The sequence below is a fragment of the Cylas formicarius genome, unplaced genomic scaffold (genome assembly GCF_029955315.1).
Source record: "Cylas formicarius isolate icCylForm1 unplaced genomic scaffold, icCylForm1.1 PGA_scaffold_2__14_contigs__length_35257938, whole genome shotgun sequence".
NCBI classification, from domain to species: Eukaryota; Metazoa; Arthropoda; class Insecta; order Coleoptera; family Brentidae; genus Cylas; species Cylas formicarius.
The window spans coordinates 21,852,421-21,868,977 of NW_026844319.1; the positions used below are offsets into that span (position 1 = coordinate 21,852,421).

The window sequence follows — 16,557 nt, forward strand, 5'->3', positions numbered from 1 at the left end:
TCGGACATTTCCGGGACTTTACCGCACGGGTTTGGGAGCAATCGGATGTTTTCGGAGATATTTCCCACGCTTTGAATTTTGACGCTTGTCAATTCTGACAGTCATGTCAGTGAATGTATTCGTGTTTTGCGAAAATATACGCAAAAACTAACGGTCGTAGGCAAAGTATTGTATGCAACACGTTCTCGCAGCGAAGCGAATAACCACCTGAGTGGTTAGACAGGGTTAGACATCACACGATTTCTAACGCACATTAATGGGTAGAGGGGGCTACATTTTTGAAATATTCAAATAGGAAAAAAGAAGTGTAATAAACTGCAGAAATCATAAGATTGTCAATTGTACTATTGACTTGTACTACTGACCTTGCCTGCTGCGGAGTTCTCTAGCTGAGCCGGGCATTCGTTATTTACCAACATTTTTTAAAAATGTAACTTTTGATGTAATCCCACACCTTTACAAATTTCAAACCACGTGACGCCGCCTGGTCCTATTACTAGCAATACCATACCGCGCAGCGAGGAGGTTTTTGGTCCTGATTAATGTATTCGCAGTCTTCCCGTGGCCCGCGATCGCAACACTGTAAATATAACTTCTATAAAATATTAATAAGTTTCCTCGGGCCTTCCCGCTCTCGTTCCATTAGCATAAGTTTTCCCTATTTCATCGCCCAACTTATGTGTGCTTAAGGAAGCACATAGAAAATGTTCGCCGTAAAACTGCAACACGCAAGCTGCCGCGATATTTTCATAAAATTTAAATCATCCCGCGGAGAAGGCGGCGCACTCCCCGCCACCGGGTATAATGTGCACATTTCTCCGCACTGTTGGCGCAAAAATAATTTAAAAGGTATTCCCGGCTTTCTGGCTAGCGTTTAAAAGAAGATGCCACTCCATTGAAAAGTTTTCAAGTGGTGACAGAGCGGCGCGCGTACACAAACATTATACCTACGCCATCTTCGGAGAAAAGTGTCTACCTCGGTTTAAAGGTAAATAACTTCGAGGGCGAGCGGGATGTTTAGACGGGAACGTGGAGATCCATAGGGACCATTCCGGTGTCCATAAAAAATAATACTTTTATACACCATGTGTAATATGGGAGAGAATTACAACATCAATTTTAGTAGCGAATTATGTGCTGCTAAAATTGCACACTAATTAATTTAAAAAATTAAATAACTAAAATAGGCAATCTAAGATCCTCTGAGTGTTTGGTTATTGGGATCGCTCGCAAAAATTAAAATTAAATGGAGAATTTAAGTATTGCTTTCAAGTATTTGCAGCTAAATTAATTCGACCTGCAATTTTTTTCTATACTTGCTTTTTTCCTGAACGAATTATTAGGTTGTATTGACGCTTCTAAATTGTTCCTCGGTGTCTTTTGTGGTGTAGATATATTATGGGTTTTTGTGATTTTCATTTATGTTAACAATGCCCACTGCTAGAGAGTACTTATAAATGAAATGAAGTGAATCGAGCTAGTTTATTCATATTTTAGGTAATTTGGTTATCCAAGAACGTAGATGTCATTCATTAATCTGGTGTAAAGGCACCACACGAGCAACGAGAAAAATCCACCATCAATTTCGTTGCCCTTTACTTGGACACCCGGTATATATAACTCTTAGTATTTAGGTTATGTCCTCTGTTATAGTTTTTCTAAACTAGTTACACGGGCTGCGTCGTAGATTGTACCGGATGAAAAATCAGAACCTCTATCATCGACAGATAGATTTTTAGATTAAAATAAAAATGACAAGCGGCTTAACCAATTCGTGCTGATTTTATGCGATAAAAATATGCTTCGAGGCCACTGGGGAAAGTAGATAAATAATTTTCACAAAAAAAAAGTTTTTATGCATTCTGAGCATGTACCAACAATAGATGAATATGAGAAAAACGCATTGTAAAAAAATGTTTTATTTTATCTCGTTGTTAAAATCATCCAGCGAATCACTTCCTTAAGGATCAGGATCTTATAGAACGCTCTGTATACAAGATATCGATTGGGTAATCTAAAAGGAGACTTAATTCGAATGCCAAATTGGGCTGTGGAATACGTAGTATCGAGCAAACTGAAAATGACTAGCGTGGAGGAGGTGAAGAAACAATCGTCGAGTTTCCTCGAATCAATGGCGGTCGCCCGAACAATGGGGCGAATTTTGGCAAACGAACCGCAACGTCTTCAGCCGCGACGCCCCTTTCTTATTATTGAAAGCGTTTGCAAACAAAGGCACAAAAACACGAGCGGCAAACAGCAAATAGGTGGAGTAATTACTTAATTATTACATTTCGTAGAAGATCAACGTCTATTCAGTGCGATTGTCTGGAGCTGAAAGGAGCATTAAGTATAATCTTATTGTATAGTTTGTCACGAAACTGGAAGCTTTTGGGAGTCGGCTTCGATATTAAGCAGCGATCAGAGTAGCACAGCGTTTTGCGTTGGCAGACATGTTTGAATAACTGAAATTCAGGAGAGACCACCATTGTGATACGCCACTTGCTATTGTACAATCGCCAACCTTTTCTACTAGGAAGACCATTCTGTCCACATATTTTTCCAATTTCCTGTATAAAGGTTGAAATTTTCTAAATTATTTATAATTGTTATATAGACAGACACAGCAGATAAACCATTCAGACTGCGATGTACAGTATCAGCCTTTACCCTTTGCCTATATGCCTTACTACTTATTTAACAAGTAAATTCCAAACCTCAATATTATGTTATTCAAGTGTTGGATAAAGGTTTTCCTTGTGGGGAATAGTAATTTTTGTATTACCCTAGTCTCAACTGCTGCTCTATTTCCTCTCTTCATTTTTTCTCGAAAAGGATTTCAATAGTGGATTTGTGAACCCTAAATTACTATTCCCACAAGAATTTACCACTAAATTAATTAAATTAATTATTTATTAACCTACCACAGCAAGAAAATATCAAAATTCAAACGAAACAAACATCACCTGATATAAAGGAAAACATAGAAACAAGCAGACAACTCTTTAATCAAATGAAATGAAATTTTGAAAAATTATATAATTTCAATATCACTTTTCACTTTTGATAATATAGTCCAGAAAAATAAACATATCTTATACTATTTTTTTCAACCTTTTTAAATGAACACGGACCAACTTTTAAGCTCCATAGAAAGTGTGCTTCTAATTTACCTTAACCACTTGAGTTTTTCCTTTTTGTCGATTATACCATCATACTGCTGACTTAAAAAAAGGATATTTTATTATAAATTTTTCTATGTACTCTTCCAATATACTTTCTACAGAAGTTCCGGGAAATAACTATAAATGACTACGATCACAATAATTCGACTAATGACACCCTATTCTTCCACGGATTAGCAGTAATTGCCAATTATTTCCATTTAAATATCAATCATACAACACTAATTACTAGAGTTGTAGAATTGACGGATCAAACTTTTTCCTGTCCATTCACCAGTCAATTCCTTGAAGAGGGTTATAGGTAAATTGGACATCACAAATGCATAATCATTTATTATAAAATACATATTATTATTAAATAATGATAGGTAACACTCTACAATTGATATTGAAGACATATTGATCGAATTTGACTAGTTAATTAAGAAGTGGTCAATTGACGCTCAACTACTTACTAATTACTATTATACTATATAATCTATAACTATATAATCCCTCTTGTGTCTTTTACTAGTACGTCATGTTAAAGACTTAGATAATCAAAGTGTTCTCTTCAGTATTTTATTCGTTTTATTCTATTCTACCGGATGAAAGTTTTTTTGGAATTTGGCGTTTATAGAAAATGGACAAAATGGACAAAACGAAAAACAAAATGATATATAATACTCTACAATTGTTATTTAAGACATATTGATCGAATTTGACTAGTCACTTAAGAAGTGGTCAATTGACGCTCAACTGACCAGTCCCAACACTACAACTACTAATATACGATAGAATCCCTATTGTGTCTTTCAGTCCTACGACGCACATAGGCGAATTTGATCAAAATACTGGCCAATATTATTTATCTTAAAAAAATATCTAAAAATGATGAGTAATGAATTTATTTACGAAGAGTATAAATTTTAATGATAATACAGTACTTTACACTATTATTCCGCTACACGTAAAAATATATAGTGTGGTCGAAAAGTCGTACCTAAATTAAATACTGATTAATAATTTTTTTTTTTAGAATGACGTTAGAACATTTTAATTTAGTTTCTTACTTGTTCACATTTTTACGTAATTCATTTATTTTTGAGTGACAGTTATTAAAACTTATTTTAGCAACACCAACAATGTGTATTATTGAAGAAAAACATAAAACAGTTCTAATTTTGACCTTGAATTATGATGATGTATATGTAACTACAAAAACAATATTACAAAAAGATAATAAATATTTTAGAGAAAAGGGGTAAAAATGAAGATGAGATATTGATATTTGAGTACTTTGAGTATTAAGAATTTTGCAAGTATAGTCTTATTATTTAGGGCAATAAACAAGTAGAACTTTTTATGACAAGTCTTTTTATGGACTATTGAAATTTGTACAGTTGCGTCTATGAAAATCTAGTACAAAAACGTATCTCATAATTCTTGGTCTATTATAAAAAAAGATCTGATTAGACACCTAATAACTTTCTGTGTCACAAATTTTTAAAATGACACAGGGCAAACACAGGTTTTAGACTGTCATGTATGCTATATGTCATCCATTAGCCAAAAAACACTTAATCTAGTCTAGGATATAAATATTTCTGCTCAAAACTTTATGAATTTTTGTCCCAGTATTTCATAGCATTTCATTTGTGAACATGTTGGTATGCAAGTTTAAACATGTAACTAGGGAAGGAGTATCTAAAAATTAATTGCAATAAAAAATAAAGATTTAGATTAGATTGGGTGGTCGGAGTTGGCAATTTCTGACTTTGTCACTGAAACCTAGCTAGGTTTAGTGTAACTACTCCAAACTGTCTCATGCCCGTACTTATAGTCGTGAGTTATGCCATACTCGTACTTGAGCATGACTTAAAATGTAAAATTTTCACTAAAAAAGCAAATGTAACGTAAAAAGCTTTCGCTCAAGCTTTTCTTAGCTGAAAATATATTACAAATTCGACTATAGTATAGTCGGAATCTTAAGTTTTAAGTAGGTATAAACTTGGCCAAGCTCGACTTAAGTCTGAGATGCGACTATAAGTCTGGGCATTAGAACGCCTTGTCTAGAATTTGCCTCTTTAAGAACTTAATTAATCCCAATAACAACAACAAAAAAAGATAAGGTCAATAATTTTTAATTGAATTTGTATCATTATATGAGCCTACCAAAAAGAAAGAAAACCGAAACAGGTACGCTCAAGTACAGAAACCCTTAATTATCTCGAAAACTGCCAATATGTTTCGGGACTTTTACGCGTCAAAAGCGGTGTTGCGAAGCTTAATAACATTCATGCAACAATAATGGCATTAAAATAACAAAACGATGACGTGTCACGTAAAAGCTGTAAATCTGGCAACATTGCCATTCTTCTTAAAAAATAGATACAGATTAAGATCGCAAATTATAGCATAAATAAGAAAATATTAATATTATTTATAAGGACATATTAAATAAGAGTTCTATACTAATTTGAATATGGGGAAACGCGGGGAAATGTACTTTTTGTCCAAAGAAAACGAAATATTTATGTATTTTAAGAAGTGACGCCATTGTGACATTAAAACAATTCATAGATGATAATAATTGCATAGATAATAATAATTATATGCTTGTACTTACCACTAGCAATAGGCTCCATACTATAATTTTATTATTTTTCAATCACCAATTTCGAAAAAATGGTTAAATACACACTGATGCACTCTGATTAAATGAATACAAATTAATAAACTTTCAAGTTTCAATAACAATATGGCGCATAGCAACGCGAATCAAAACAAAAGTTGGTTTATTTATCATAGCCAGGGAACTAGATTACTGAAATGTAATAGATTTAGCTCAAGATTTTTAAGTTGGAGCTTCTGACTTCTGGCCAGCTTTTGATGAAAATTCGCCTGTATGCGACGTGCCAAAGGCTTAAATAATGTAAGTATTCCATTCTGCATTCTATTTGTTTAATTCTATTCTACCGGATGAAAGTTTTTTGGAATTTGGCGTTTATAGAAAATGAACAAAATGGCCAAATGAAAAACAAAATGATGGATAACCCTCTACAATTGTTATTTAAGACATATTGATCGAATTTCACTAGTCACTTAAGAAGTGGTCAATTGACGCTCAACTGACAAGTCCCAACACTACTAACTACTAATATACGATATAATCCCTCCTGTGTCTTTCAGTCCTACGACGTGCCAAAGATTTAAATAATCTAAGTATTACATTCTGTATTCTATTTGTTTAATTCTGTTCTACTGGATGAAAGTTTTTTGGAATTTGGCGTTTATAGAAAATGAACAAAATGGCCAAATGAAAAACAAAATGATAGATAATACTCTACAGTTGTTATTTAAGACATATTGATCGAATTTGACTAGTCACTTAAGAAGTGGTCAATTGACGCTCAACTGACCAGTCCCCACACTACTAATTACTAATATACTGTGTAATGCCTCTTGTGTCTTTCATTCATACGACTTGTCAAAGACTTAAATAATCTAAGTATTCCATTCTGTATTCTATTTGTTTTATTCTATTCTACCGGATGAAAGATTTTTGGAATTGGTTGGAAAAAGTACTAAAAACTCGTCATCGATACAACTTGAACGCTACTGCTTTTTCTACTTCAACGCGACGCTTAAAGACGGCGGGAGACACCAAAACAAATATTGAAATTTTAAAGTGTGTGTAACCCCGCCCCCCTACGTCTGGCGGCGAGTGATAAATTTTTAAAAGCTCCGCGAAGTTACACACAGAATACTACGAATCGATTAATTGCAAACGTGATTTGAATATCAATTAACCGAATGCCGAATTTCCCATCGGGTAGATTTTTACATGGAAATTATTCGTCGGATAAACCACACTCTTCTAGCCGTTTGTCTGTCTCGTCGCACGGCACTGATTTGAATATGTATATAAAAAAAGTGTTTTCAAATGAGCATTTTGTTCACCACCACTTGTCTTCGGAAAATTCTGAAAATTATAAAAATTCTGTGGATTTTTTTGTTTTATTTTTTTCTTTATTTGTTTTTGAAATTTGTAAAGATATTTTTTTTTCAGGTATGTGCATCTAGTCCATAATTCTTTCTACTGAGGTGAGTACAGAATACGTTTTCCTAAAATTGTTTATAAATATCGTGTTTATTGCATTTGTGCGATCGCTCCTACATGTGTCATATGGGAAAAGTCGGAAACTAGAGTTAAAGGAAGATATATCGGAAAAAGTTTTTGAAAATATTGTATTAGCCAAATTTAGTCACTACTTTATTTAGGCATGAGCCAAGCGAATGTTTAATAAACAAGTCTCTGAACATTTTATAAACCTGTCAATAACCGACGTCTGATTGTGCGCATAATTACACAATTTTACATCTAAATGGAGCCAACGGATTTGAGTCGCCATGACTTCAGCTGTTGACTTTATTGAAGTGTGTGTAGTTTTTATTTTGGAAACGTTAGAAATTCTGTACTAAATGTCATAGGTCAACATAATTCTACCACTTTGGCTATCTTGACACGGCAATGGATAATTAACATAACAAATTAATTTCTAACAATTTCTTATTCTGTTTTTATGATATAAGTTTTAAGACGATATATGTAACATTTCGCAAAATAGTAAACGAGCATATAATAACGACGCAAAACAAAATCCTTAATTAAATATCCCTGCGAAGGATATATTTTTGATATATGGTAGAAAATAACATCCATGGGCTTAAAAAAAACATAAATAATATATTTCTCAAAGATGTTATGCTTTCACGGCCAGAAACTACATTACTAAATATTTCCGGGCTTTTGAGCCGTGGTCCCGAGATTAAACTCGACGTTTCGTCTACAACTGCGGTAGACATTTTCAAGAGCGGCGATGCGGTAACGGTCGAAGTGTCCTTCCGTACTGCTCTCCGATGACTGGTTGGTTGACTGGAAGATCTGCCGTATTTAAGTGCGCTGTAGTGGGCGTGACCTCGGTGGCGGGCTTGGGTTGAGCTTGTCTGGGTAAACACGTTGTTTTGTTGATGACCTGAGTCCATGTTTTACTGATATTGAGACCTTCTTCTTTTCTATTGAAATTATTCTGATGTTTTTGAATTTCAATAGCTTCTCTGATAAGACGTGGATAAAAATGTGGTGTTTTGTCCAGTACCTGCGTGTCTTTGAACATGATACGATGGTCACCTTTGTAAAAAGCATGTTCTGCCACTGCTGATTTTTCCGTGTGTCCAAGCCGGCAGTTCCTTTTATGTTCCTTTAGCCTAGTTTCAATGCTTCTCTTTGTGGTACCTATATATACCGAGCCACAGGAACACGGAATGCGGTATATCCCTGGTGAAGAAAAGGCGTCCCTTGTATCCTTGGCAGACCTGAGGCTTTGTCTGATTGTAGTCGTTGGTTTAAAGATGACCCGAACGTTGTGTCGTTCTAAATGTTTACCGATCCTGTCTGTGACGTTCTTAATAAAAGGAAATGATACATTCCCTTGAGGTTCCTTTGTTGTATCTCTTGTCTTAGATCTTCTATTTTTTATAGCTTTTTGTATTTCAGAGGTTCCATGGAGTGTTGTTTGTTGTCCAAAAAATATAGTTTTGATAATAGTAGTTTTTTTAGCAATTTTCATTCGCAAAGTAAGAAATAACTATAGTATCGCAAAAAACTTGGTTAACTGATTAGAAATAATCATAATCCAATCCAATCCAATAACGATCGCGTCACCTCCTCTCGTGTTCCAAAAAATTGCGCAGTAACTAAATGCACTTAATGTTACCTAATACTTACTACCGGTTAATCAAAATACCACCAAAAAACCGTCCTCCAGACTTCTACAGGTAGGCAGTAAATTGGAAACCTGTTGTCATTTGAACTACAGCAGTTCAATCACAGATCGACTTTGATAACCAAAATCAAATCTCAAAAATTGCGCGTTTTTGCGTAGTTGTAGTTGTCTATACTTACTTAATTTACTTCAAAAACTATTTTATCACTTAACTGATAAACTAACGTTAGCGCTTAATTTACATAAAAGAATCACAAATAATCACCACATACGACGTTGGGATAGGTGAACATATATCCGTAATTCAGAAAAATGCTTCTTGGGATATTATACTTCTTCTAGGGCCATCAGTTTGAGGTACATTTTTTAAAAATAACAAGAAAACATTTACTGAAACTAACAAGCTTATAATACCATGCAGCAGTGGCTAAAATCTACGGAAAGCATCGTACCGCTCCCAACTTGTGACTAAAGTACCGGAAATACTCGAACATTTTAGAGCTGTATACGAAATTTGGAATGCAAATAACAGGGGCGATCATAAATTTAATGCTACCACTTACAAATAAAAAAGTAAGTAGCATACATTCTGGAGGACCTGGTATAATCCCAAATCTATCTAGTGAATAGTAAATGATTTATCTTTTGAGAAAACTCTATAAAATTATAATTTTTTTAAGTGTTCCTCGTCTTTCTACATTGTTTCCAGTAGACCCTAGCAAAAAAAAAAAAGCTTTTATTATTCAATAAAGCTTTTATATGCAGCTTTATTTAATAGCCTTTTAATGGATCTGGGTCTAAAAGTGGGTCGTTACGTTCAATTTATTTAATGAAAAATATTACGTCGTTTCAATTGCGCAGAAACCATTTATGTGATATTATAGGGCCCCATAAAGGCTCGTAATATTTTTATCGGTCGCCGTGAAATTTAAATTCAAATTAATGTACACTAGTTAACAATTTATTTTTCTTATTCTTTTCTGGTCAGAATTCCGCTGTAATGTGATAAATTTATTTTTATTTTTATGTTTCTTCGCATCATTCGAATGAACTGCCCAATATTTTACGTGGGATTTTCTGAGACCATGAACAGCGAGAACATGACCGGTTATAGAATATTGAAAAATATAGTTTTAATTGTTTAGTGACAAAAAGATGTAGACTCGATTTGCTTATCTCAATTGCATTTCCTAACTTCTTACGATCAGCTAGTTGATGATATAGACACACTCGTACCTCATGCTCCAAATACTTTTTATGGGAAAACGATTTACTTACATCCGTAGATTAAATAAATAGGGTAACTAAAATCAGTTTCTGTTTCCAGAATGGGCATTTTTGTTACACCAAAATCTATCTCGCTCTATCTCTATAATGGTAGATAATAACAACGAAAAGTGGACAGACTGTACTGTGCGCTATGTGGCCGGACTTTAACAGCTTAGAGATGATACAGGGTGTCATAATTTAAATATTTAATTTTCTCGTACAATTTTGAAAATAATTGCCATATTGATGATTTAGTACACCTAGTAACTCCAAAAATTCAATAATAAAAGTTATTAAGCACTTTCCAACAGCTACTACACTTTTGGGAGGGTGATACTCAATTTGTGGGTTAAGTTGGATTTTAGTGTCAATTTTGCCTTTGTTACGTGGAATGAGATTTATTTTTTTAACAACAAAAATACATAAAACAATTAATTTTATAAAGTTAAAACTAAACAAAAGAAGCAGCATAGAAAACAAGAAACAAAAAGTGTGAACATATAAGAAAAATAATATTAATACGTGAACAAGATAGCGCGAACTACTTAAACTGTAACTACTTAGAGATGGACTTTAACCGTTTGTAATATAGTGCTGGTTTATATATAATATTATATTATTATATTATATCTGATACAGCGGTGACCTACGTAATAAAATTGTTCGGGGAATCCCTAAGCTAAACTTAAGAATGTGTCTTGCATTAGCCCGCGGAACACGAAAATCAATTTGCGCAAATAAACTCATCGAGTCAACATTACTATGTAATGACTTATGCAAAAATATTACACTGGTCGTAAACCGAATCTGATCCAAGACTTGAATATTAAACCTGTCTCGCAAAATACCACCATCAATGCCCCTCCCTTGATAGAAACCATCCACTCTAAAAGCAAGAAATCTCCTTTGAACATACTCAAGTGACCGAATATAAGTTGAGTAAATAGGTGCCCATAATACCGACGCATACTCGAGCTTGGACCTAACCAACGAATACTACACTATCTTTAGAGCAAGAACATTAGAAAACGCTGAGCAGTTACGAATAATGAAACCAAGAACGGTAAGGGCAGATCCAACTATGAAGTCGAGGTGTTCCGAAAATGAAAGTTGCGAATCGAAGATAACGCCCAAAATTTTTAAAAATTATATCTGGACAAGGTAATGTTATTTAGTTTTAAAACGCTCGCAACGCGACACGAAATTATAGTTATTTTTGAAATTTGAACTCTTTATGTCTTATTTTCTTCGTTGTTATTACGAAAAATTCGTATATTCTATTTTTCTTGTAGACTCGATCTGCTTATCTCAATTGAATTTCCTAAGTACTTACGATCAGGGAGCTGATGATATAGGCACACTTGTACCTCATGCTCCATATACTTTTTATCGGAAATCGATTTATTTACATCCGTAAAATAGGGCCCGAAATTCGCCGGATCCGAAGCTATTTTTCCCGCATTGAAAAGAACTTATAGATATTTGCCCGCAGTAACGAAAAGTGTTCATGTACGGTCAATTTGGTGCAATCAGGACTGAAATCGAATAAAAACGCTTTTCAAATTGGATACTCTCCTAAAATAAATGGGTGAGAGGCACTTAAAGAGCAACATTACCTCGATTCCATGTTCGTCGACTTCTTTAAATAAATGCTTTCGTAGATTTTTGCCACCTTATGACCCATTTTTTCCGCGATTGACGTTACTGATGTTTTCATTAAATGCAGTGTACAGTGTTTTAAACATCCTAAATAGCAATGCGATGTTGAAAACGGAATCTTATAAATATTTTTACTTAGAGTCAGTTTTTTTGTAAAAGATACAATTTTCAAGATACGAGCTAAAATATTGGTCTTTTAAATAAAACATCCCGTGTGTATATTTTATTTTATTTTATTTGATTAGCTTTGGATTAAGCTTTTCAAAAATGTATGACTATATTTTTAAGTTAGGATATATTTTGACATTTTCTTAGAATACGTTAGTTTTTTATCTCCATTTTATTCCAGTTAACATATTATTATTATTATTTATTATTATTATTATTGCTGTTATTATTTCTATTATTTTATTACAATAAATATGAGTAGAATGCAAAAAGTAGTAGTAAACTTAAAAAAAACTGCCCAAACTGATATTCACCAGGTACTGACATTTGGCGTATTCACATTTTTTAAATTTTAAAATAAAAACCTTTTTGAATGAAACACTATGTAAATTTTTGTATTATTTTGAATGACAAAATTTATGTTTCTTTAAAATAACATATTTATACAGTTATACGTTTTTTCAAAACGAAAAAGTGAAATAATTTTTTTAATAAGATTTACAAGGTGTTCCATTAAAACAACCTTTAGCTCCTATTTCGAAAATTATATCTTAAAAATAAACTGGATTATACGTAGTATACGTTTTCATCATTTCAATATCTTATTTTTGTTACACGAAAGACTGTATTGTGCTCTATGTGGCCGGACTATAAATATTTAGTTTTCTCCTACCATTTTGAAAATAATTGCCATACTGATAATTTAGTACACCAAGTAACTCCGAAAATCCAATAATAAAGGTTATTAAGCACTTTTCAATACCTTCTACGCTGTTAGGGGGGTGATACTCAATTTGTGGGTTAAGTTGGATTTTAGTGTCAATTTTGCCTTTGTTTTGTGGAATGACATTTCTTTTTTTTTACCTACCAACCTCGATATTATCAAAATGTTAATTAAAACGCGCGCAACGCGACAGGAAATTATCGGTATAGCCGTCAAAAATGCGGTATTTTAGTGGGTTAATTAATTTTAACTTGTTGAAGAACGTTATCGACCAGAAGCTTTAAATTTATTATCCATTGTGCTTCGACGATTGGCTCTTTTGTCGTTAATGAAGTATGTGTGCGCAAACATTTTGCATTTGGCCGATTAGGGGCTGTTTTCCGAAAGTTAATTAACCCCCCCTTTGAATCGGGTCCAGCAAATATTCAGAAAATATGTCGACAACATGGGACTCTATTAGCAGCAATACTGATATTCTCTTTACTTGTGTTCCATTGTCACGAATCGTTGTACAGTACGTCCCAAAAGTGGACGATGGAACTTAAGGGAGTGGTGGAATTTAGTAGACCGATTTATTTTTATTACAATTTTTTACAATACTACAATACAATACTAATATTTTGCAAATTTGAATAAATGTCAAATTTCATTCCATGTTTGTTCGAAAAATTTAAAAAGAAAATCCAAAAACTTTTGATACATTCTTTTTTCTGAAAACGAAGGTTTCGGAACATAATGTCGGCCGTCTTTCGTTTCACACCGCGTAATACCAAACAAGTTTACAAGGGCGCAACTTGAGTTTTAGAGCCGAATTAATATTTTAGCGGCGACCCTTTTAAATTTTAATTTTATCTTGTTTATTCCGAACAGAAACGTAAAAAGCGGGATAATGAAACTGGAGCACAATTTATTCCAGGAAAGTATAAAGCCAAGAATATCAACCCGATCGCAGATTTGATTTATGTTACTGCCGTTCTTCAAGATTTGGATGTTTATGGCGCCGATTTAGCTACAAACTTGCTTCTATGTGGAAAAATACAAAACATGAAATAAGAAGATGCAAGTACTGGACTGCCCTGAAAGACGGAAAACATGCTCACAATTAATGAATTACACTGGCATTTAATGCTTTTTTTATCTGGTACAAAATATGAAAATGCATTGAATGCATTGTGTTTAAAACTAAGTTTCCAATATACGGAATATCAAATATTGTACACCACTGACTTTTTCGTATTTTTTTATGTTTCTACTTTTTGATATTACTCGTGCGTAGTTAAATTGGTTATAAGATCCGCGCTTTCTCTCTGAATTGAAGTTGTTTCTGATTTCAAAACGGTTTCATTATTCGTCTGATATTTTTCGATGTGCCTTTTGCATGTGTCAAGATGTGTCACCATTGAGTCAGTTTTACAAGTGGTTATATTTTCCTTGTAATATCTCAGTACAACAAATCAGCATCAGGTCACTGCATATTGTTATTGCGCGTTTTTTTCTCTTATCTATTCCACAATGGTTAGACTGACAACTCTGGTTTTCGAGGTACATATTTGCTGAAGGATTCACCATCTTTACTTTCAAAAACATACCCTTGATTTGGCAAACGACACTCACGACACAAAATTAGTAGGTCCAAGTTCTAAGAAGATGCGAGATTAACATTTATAGGTAGACAGCAAAAAAATCTTTGAAAACGGTTGCCAACATTGAGGTGCAAGTTAATTGGATTATAAGAGAGAAAAATGAAGTATTAACCGAAAACTCTTTTTATAAGTATTATAATGTACCCACAAACGTGTCATAATCTAATATAAGGACATGAACAATTGCCATCCCATATTAAACCTAACAGTCTATTTTGGACCACCACGTGAATTTCCTTGAACCTGTCCATTATCTTGAAAAATAACGATTCTTAATTGTTGTAATTCGGCTTAGGGTTAAAACACATATCGAAGTGTTGATTGTAATGTGGCAAGTACTGCAGGGATGCTTGTTGTTGCAATATCAACAATTTACAGGCTTCTAAATTAAGATAAAAATTTCGGTTCTTTTCAAACAGGATTACGACGTATATATACTTTTTTAATAAAGAACTACCTACACAAATTGCCACTGTAATTCAAAAAAACTGCTACTTTTCATTCAAATAACAGAAGATCGATATTGATAAGCAGGACCGACATAAAAAAGGACTACTTTCAGAGTACAAAAGAAGCCAGCGACGCATCCAAATACGTTTATATTTAGATGAAACATGGATTAATAAAAATCATGCAATATGACAAGACGAAAATGTTAAAAAGCTTTATGAACGATATATATTATGATAATTTAACTATACCTACAACCTGCAGGTTTTTGATATTCCATACTTAGTTGGTTTTGAATTTGAGTTGTTTACTTGTTGGTGGTTTACCTACTGGCGGTGTTAGCTACTGCTGGTTTAAAAGTATATTATGCAACAAGTGCGGTAAACAGCACTTAAAAAGTTTACCGAACGTGTTGCATACTATACTTTTTCTACGACCGTTAGTTTTTGGGTAGATTTTCGCAAAACAACACAAATACATTCACTGACATAACCGCCGGAATTGACAAACGTCACAATTCAAGGGGTGGGAAATATCTCCAAAAACATCCGATTGCTCCAAAACCCGTGGGAGAATTACAAATGCTATAATTTGCATTTGTCCAAATCACCCGAGGCACCGGCGACGAACACCCGAAAGCGGCCGAAACATTATCCAAATAAAGAGAGAGGTTAAAATACAAATGTAAACACGGCTCAGATAACAAATTAATTTATAAAATGCTGTTAAATTATTTTACTATATAAGTGGTTTCTACTATAAAGTGTACTTACAAACAAAATAAAATTTTCAGTGTACGAAATGAGGTGGAGGTTATTTCACATGATATAACAATTCAAGCTATTGTTTAAGCTAAACCTAAGGGATTTTTAATTTATAATTTGACCTTTTAAAATAGGTATCTTTAAGTAATGGCCGCTGTTCTTTTCTAAAATTTTAATGCAATTTCAATTTTGTCAACTTTTTATCCTGATAACTACTTAGATAACTTTTACTTTTTGATTCTTGGGTATGCTAGGTAGCTGGTTAATTTTTTACATAATCCAAAGTTTTTTAATTGACCACCATATCCTCAAAATAGTCGCAGCTGAAGTATTGGATAAAGATATTGATCAACCATATTGCTTATTGAATAAATTTAAAAATCATCGATAATTTTAGGTGTGAGAACAATTGGGCACACGTTTTTATTAACCTTTCATGATTCGTGATAATCGCCGTATGCAATTTTCCGAGTAAAATGTACCTAAATACAATTTTACTATGACCTCAATGATTTATTTAAAATAATTGACAACTTTTAAACAAACACATTTATGATAGGTTTGGCTCTTTGATTAATTAAAACGCAACTGAATCTTTTAAGCTGAGTCGCTGTAAATATTACCAGATGTATTTTAAAAGCATTTGAATGTAAACAAATCGTAATTATTTTCTATAGAGGAAAATTGTTTCTCCACGGCCGGCCTCCCTCCCGCGCTGCCCCGAACGAGTCACGAACGCACCGATTTGGACAAAAGAACATTTGGACAAATACGGCCATCTCAAACCCGTGCGGTAAAATCCCGGAAATGTCCGAAGTGGTTCGGATTCGTGGGAAACTAAACTGACTTATTAAGACATTTTACAGACGGGAGTAGAAAATAGTATATTATGCAACAAGTGCGGTAAACGGCATTTGACTCACGAGTTTA

The 16,557-nt window shown here is 33.6% G+C and overlaps 1 protein-coding gene across 2 annotated transcripts in view; it reads left to right on the plus strand.

Annotated features, from left to right (window-relative positions):
• LOC132698155 (nephrin) overlaps positions 1-16,557 on the plus strand; it is a 520,664-nt gene that overhangs the window by 67,970 nt on the left and 436,137 nt on the right. Inside the window, exon 2 of one of the 2 annotated variants that reach the window (XM_060664070.1) lies at positions 7,234-7,268. The exons of the other annotated variant lie outside the window; for it this stretch is intronic. The gene's annotated coding sequence lies outside the window, so the exon portion shown is untranslated. The remainder of the gene's footprint in view (positions 1-7,233; positions 7,269-16,557) is intronic. 2 annotated transcript variants of the gene reach the window in all.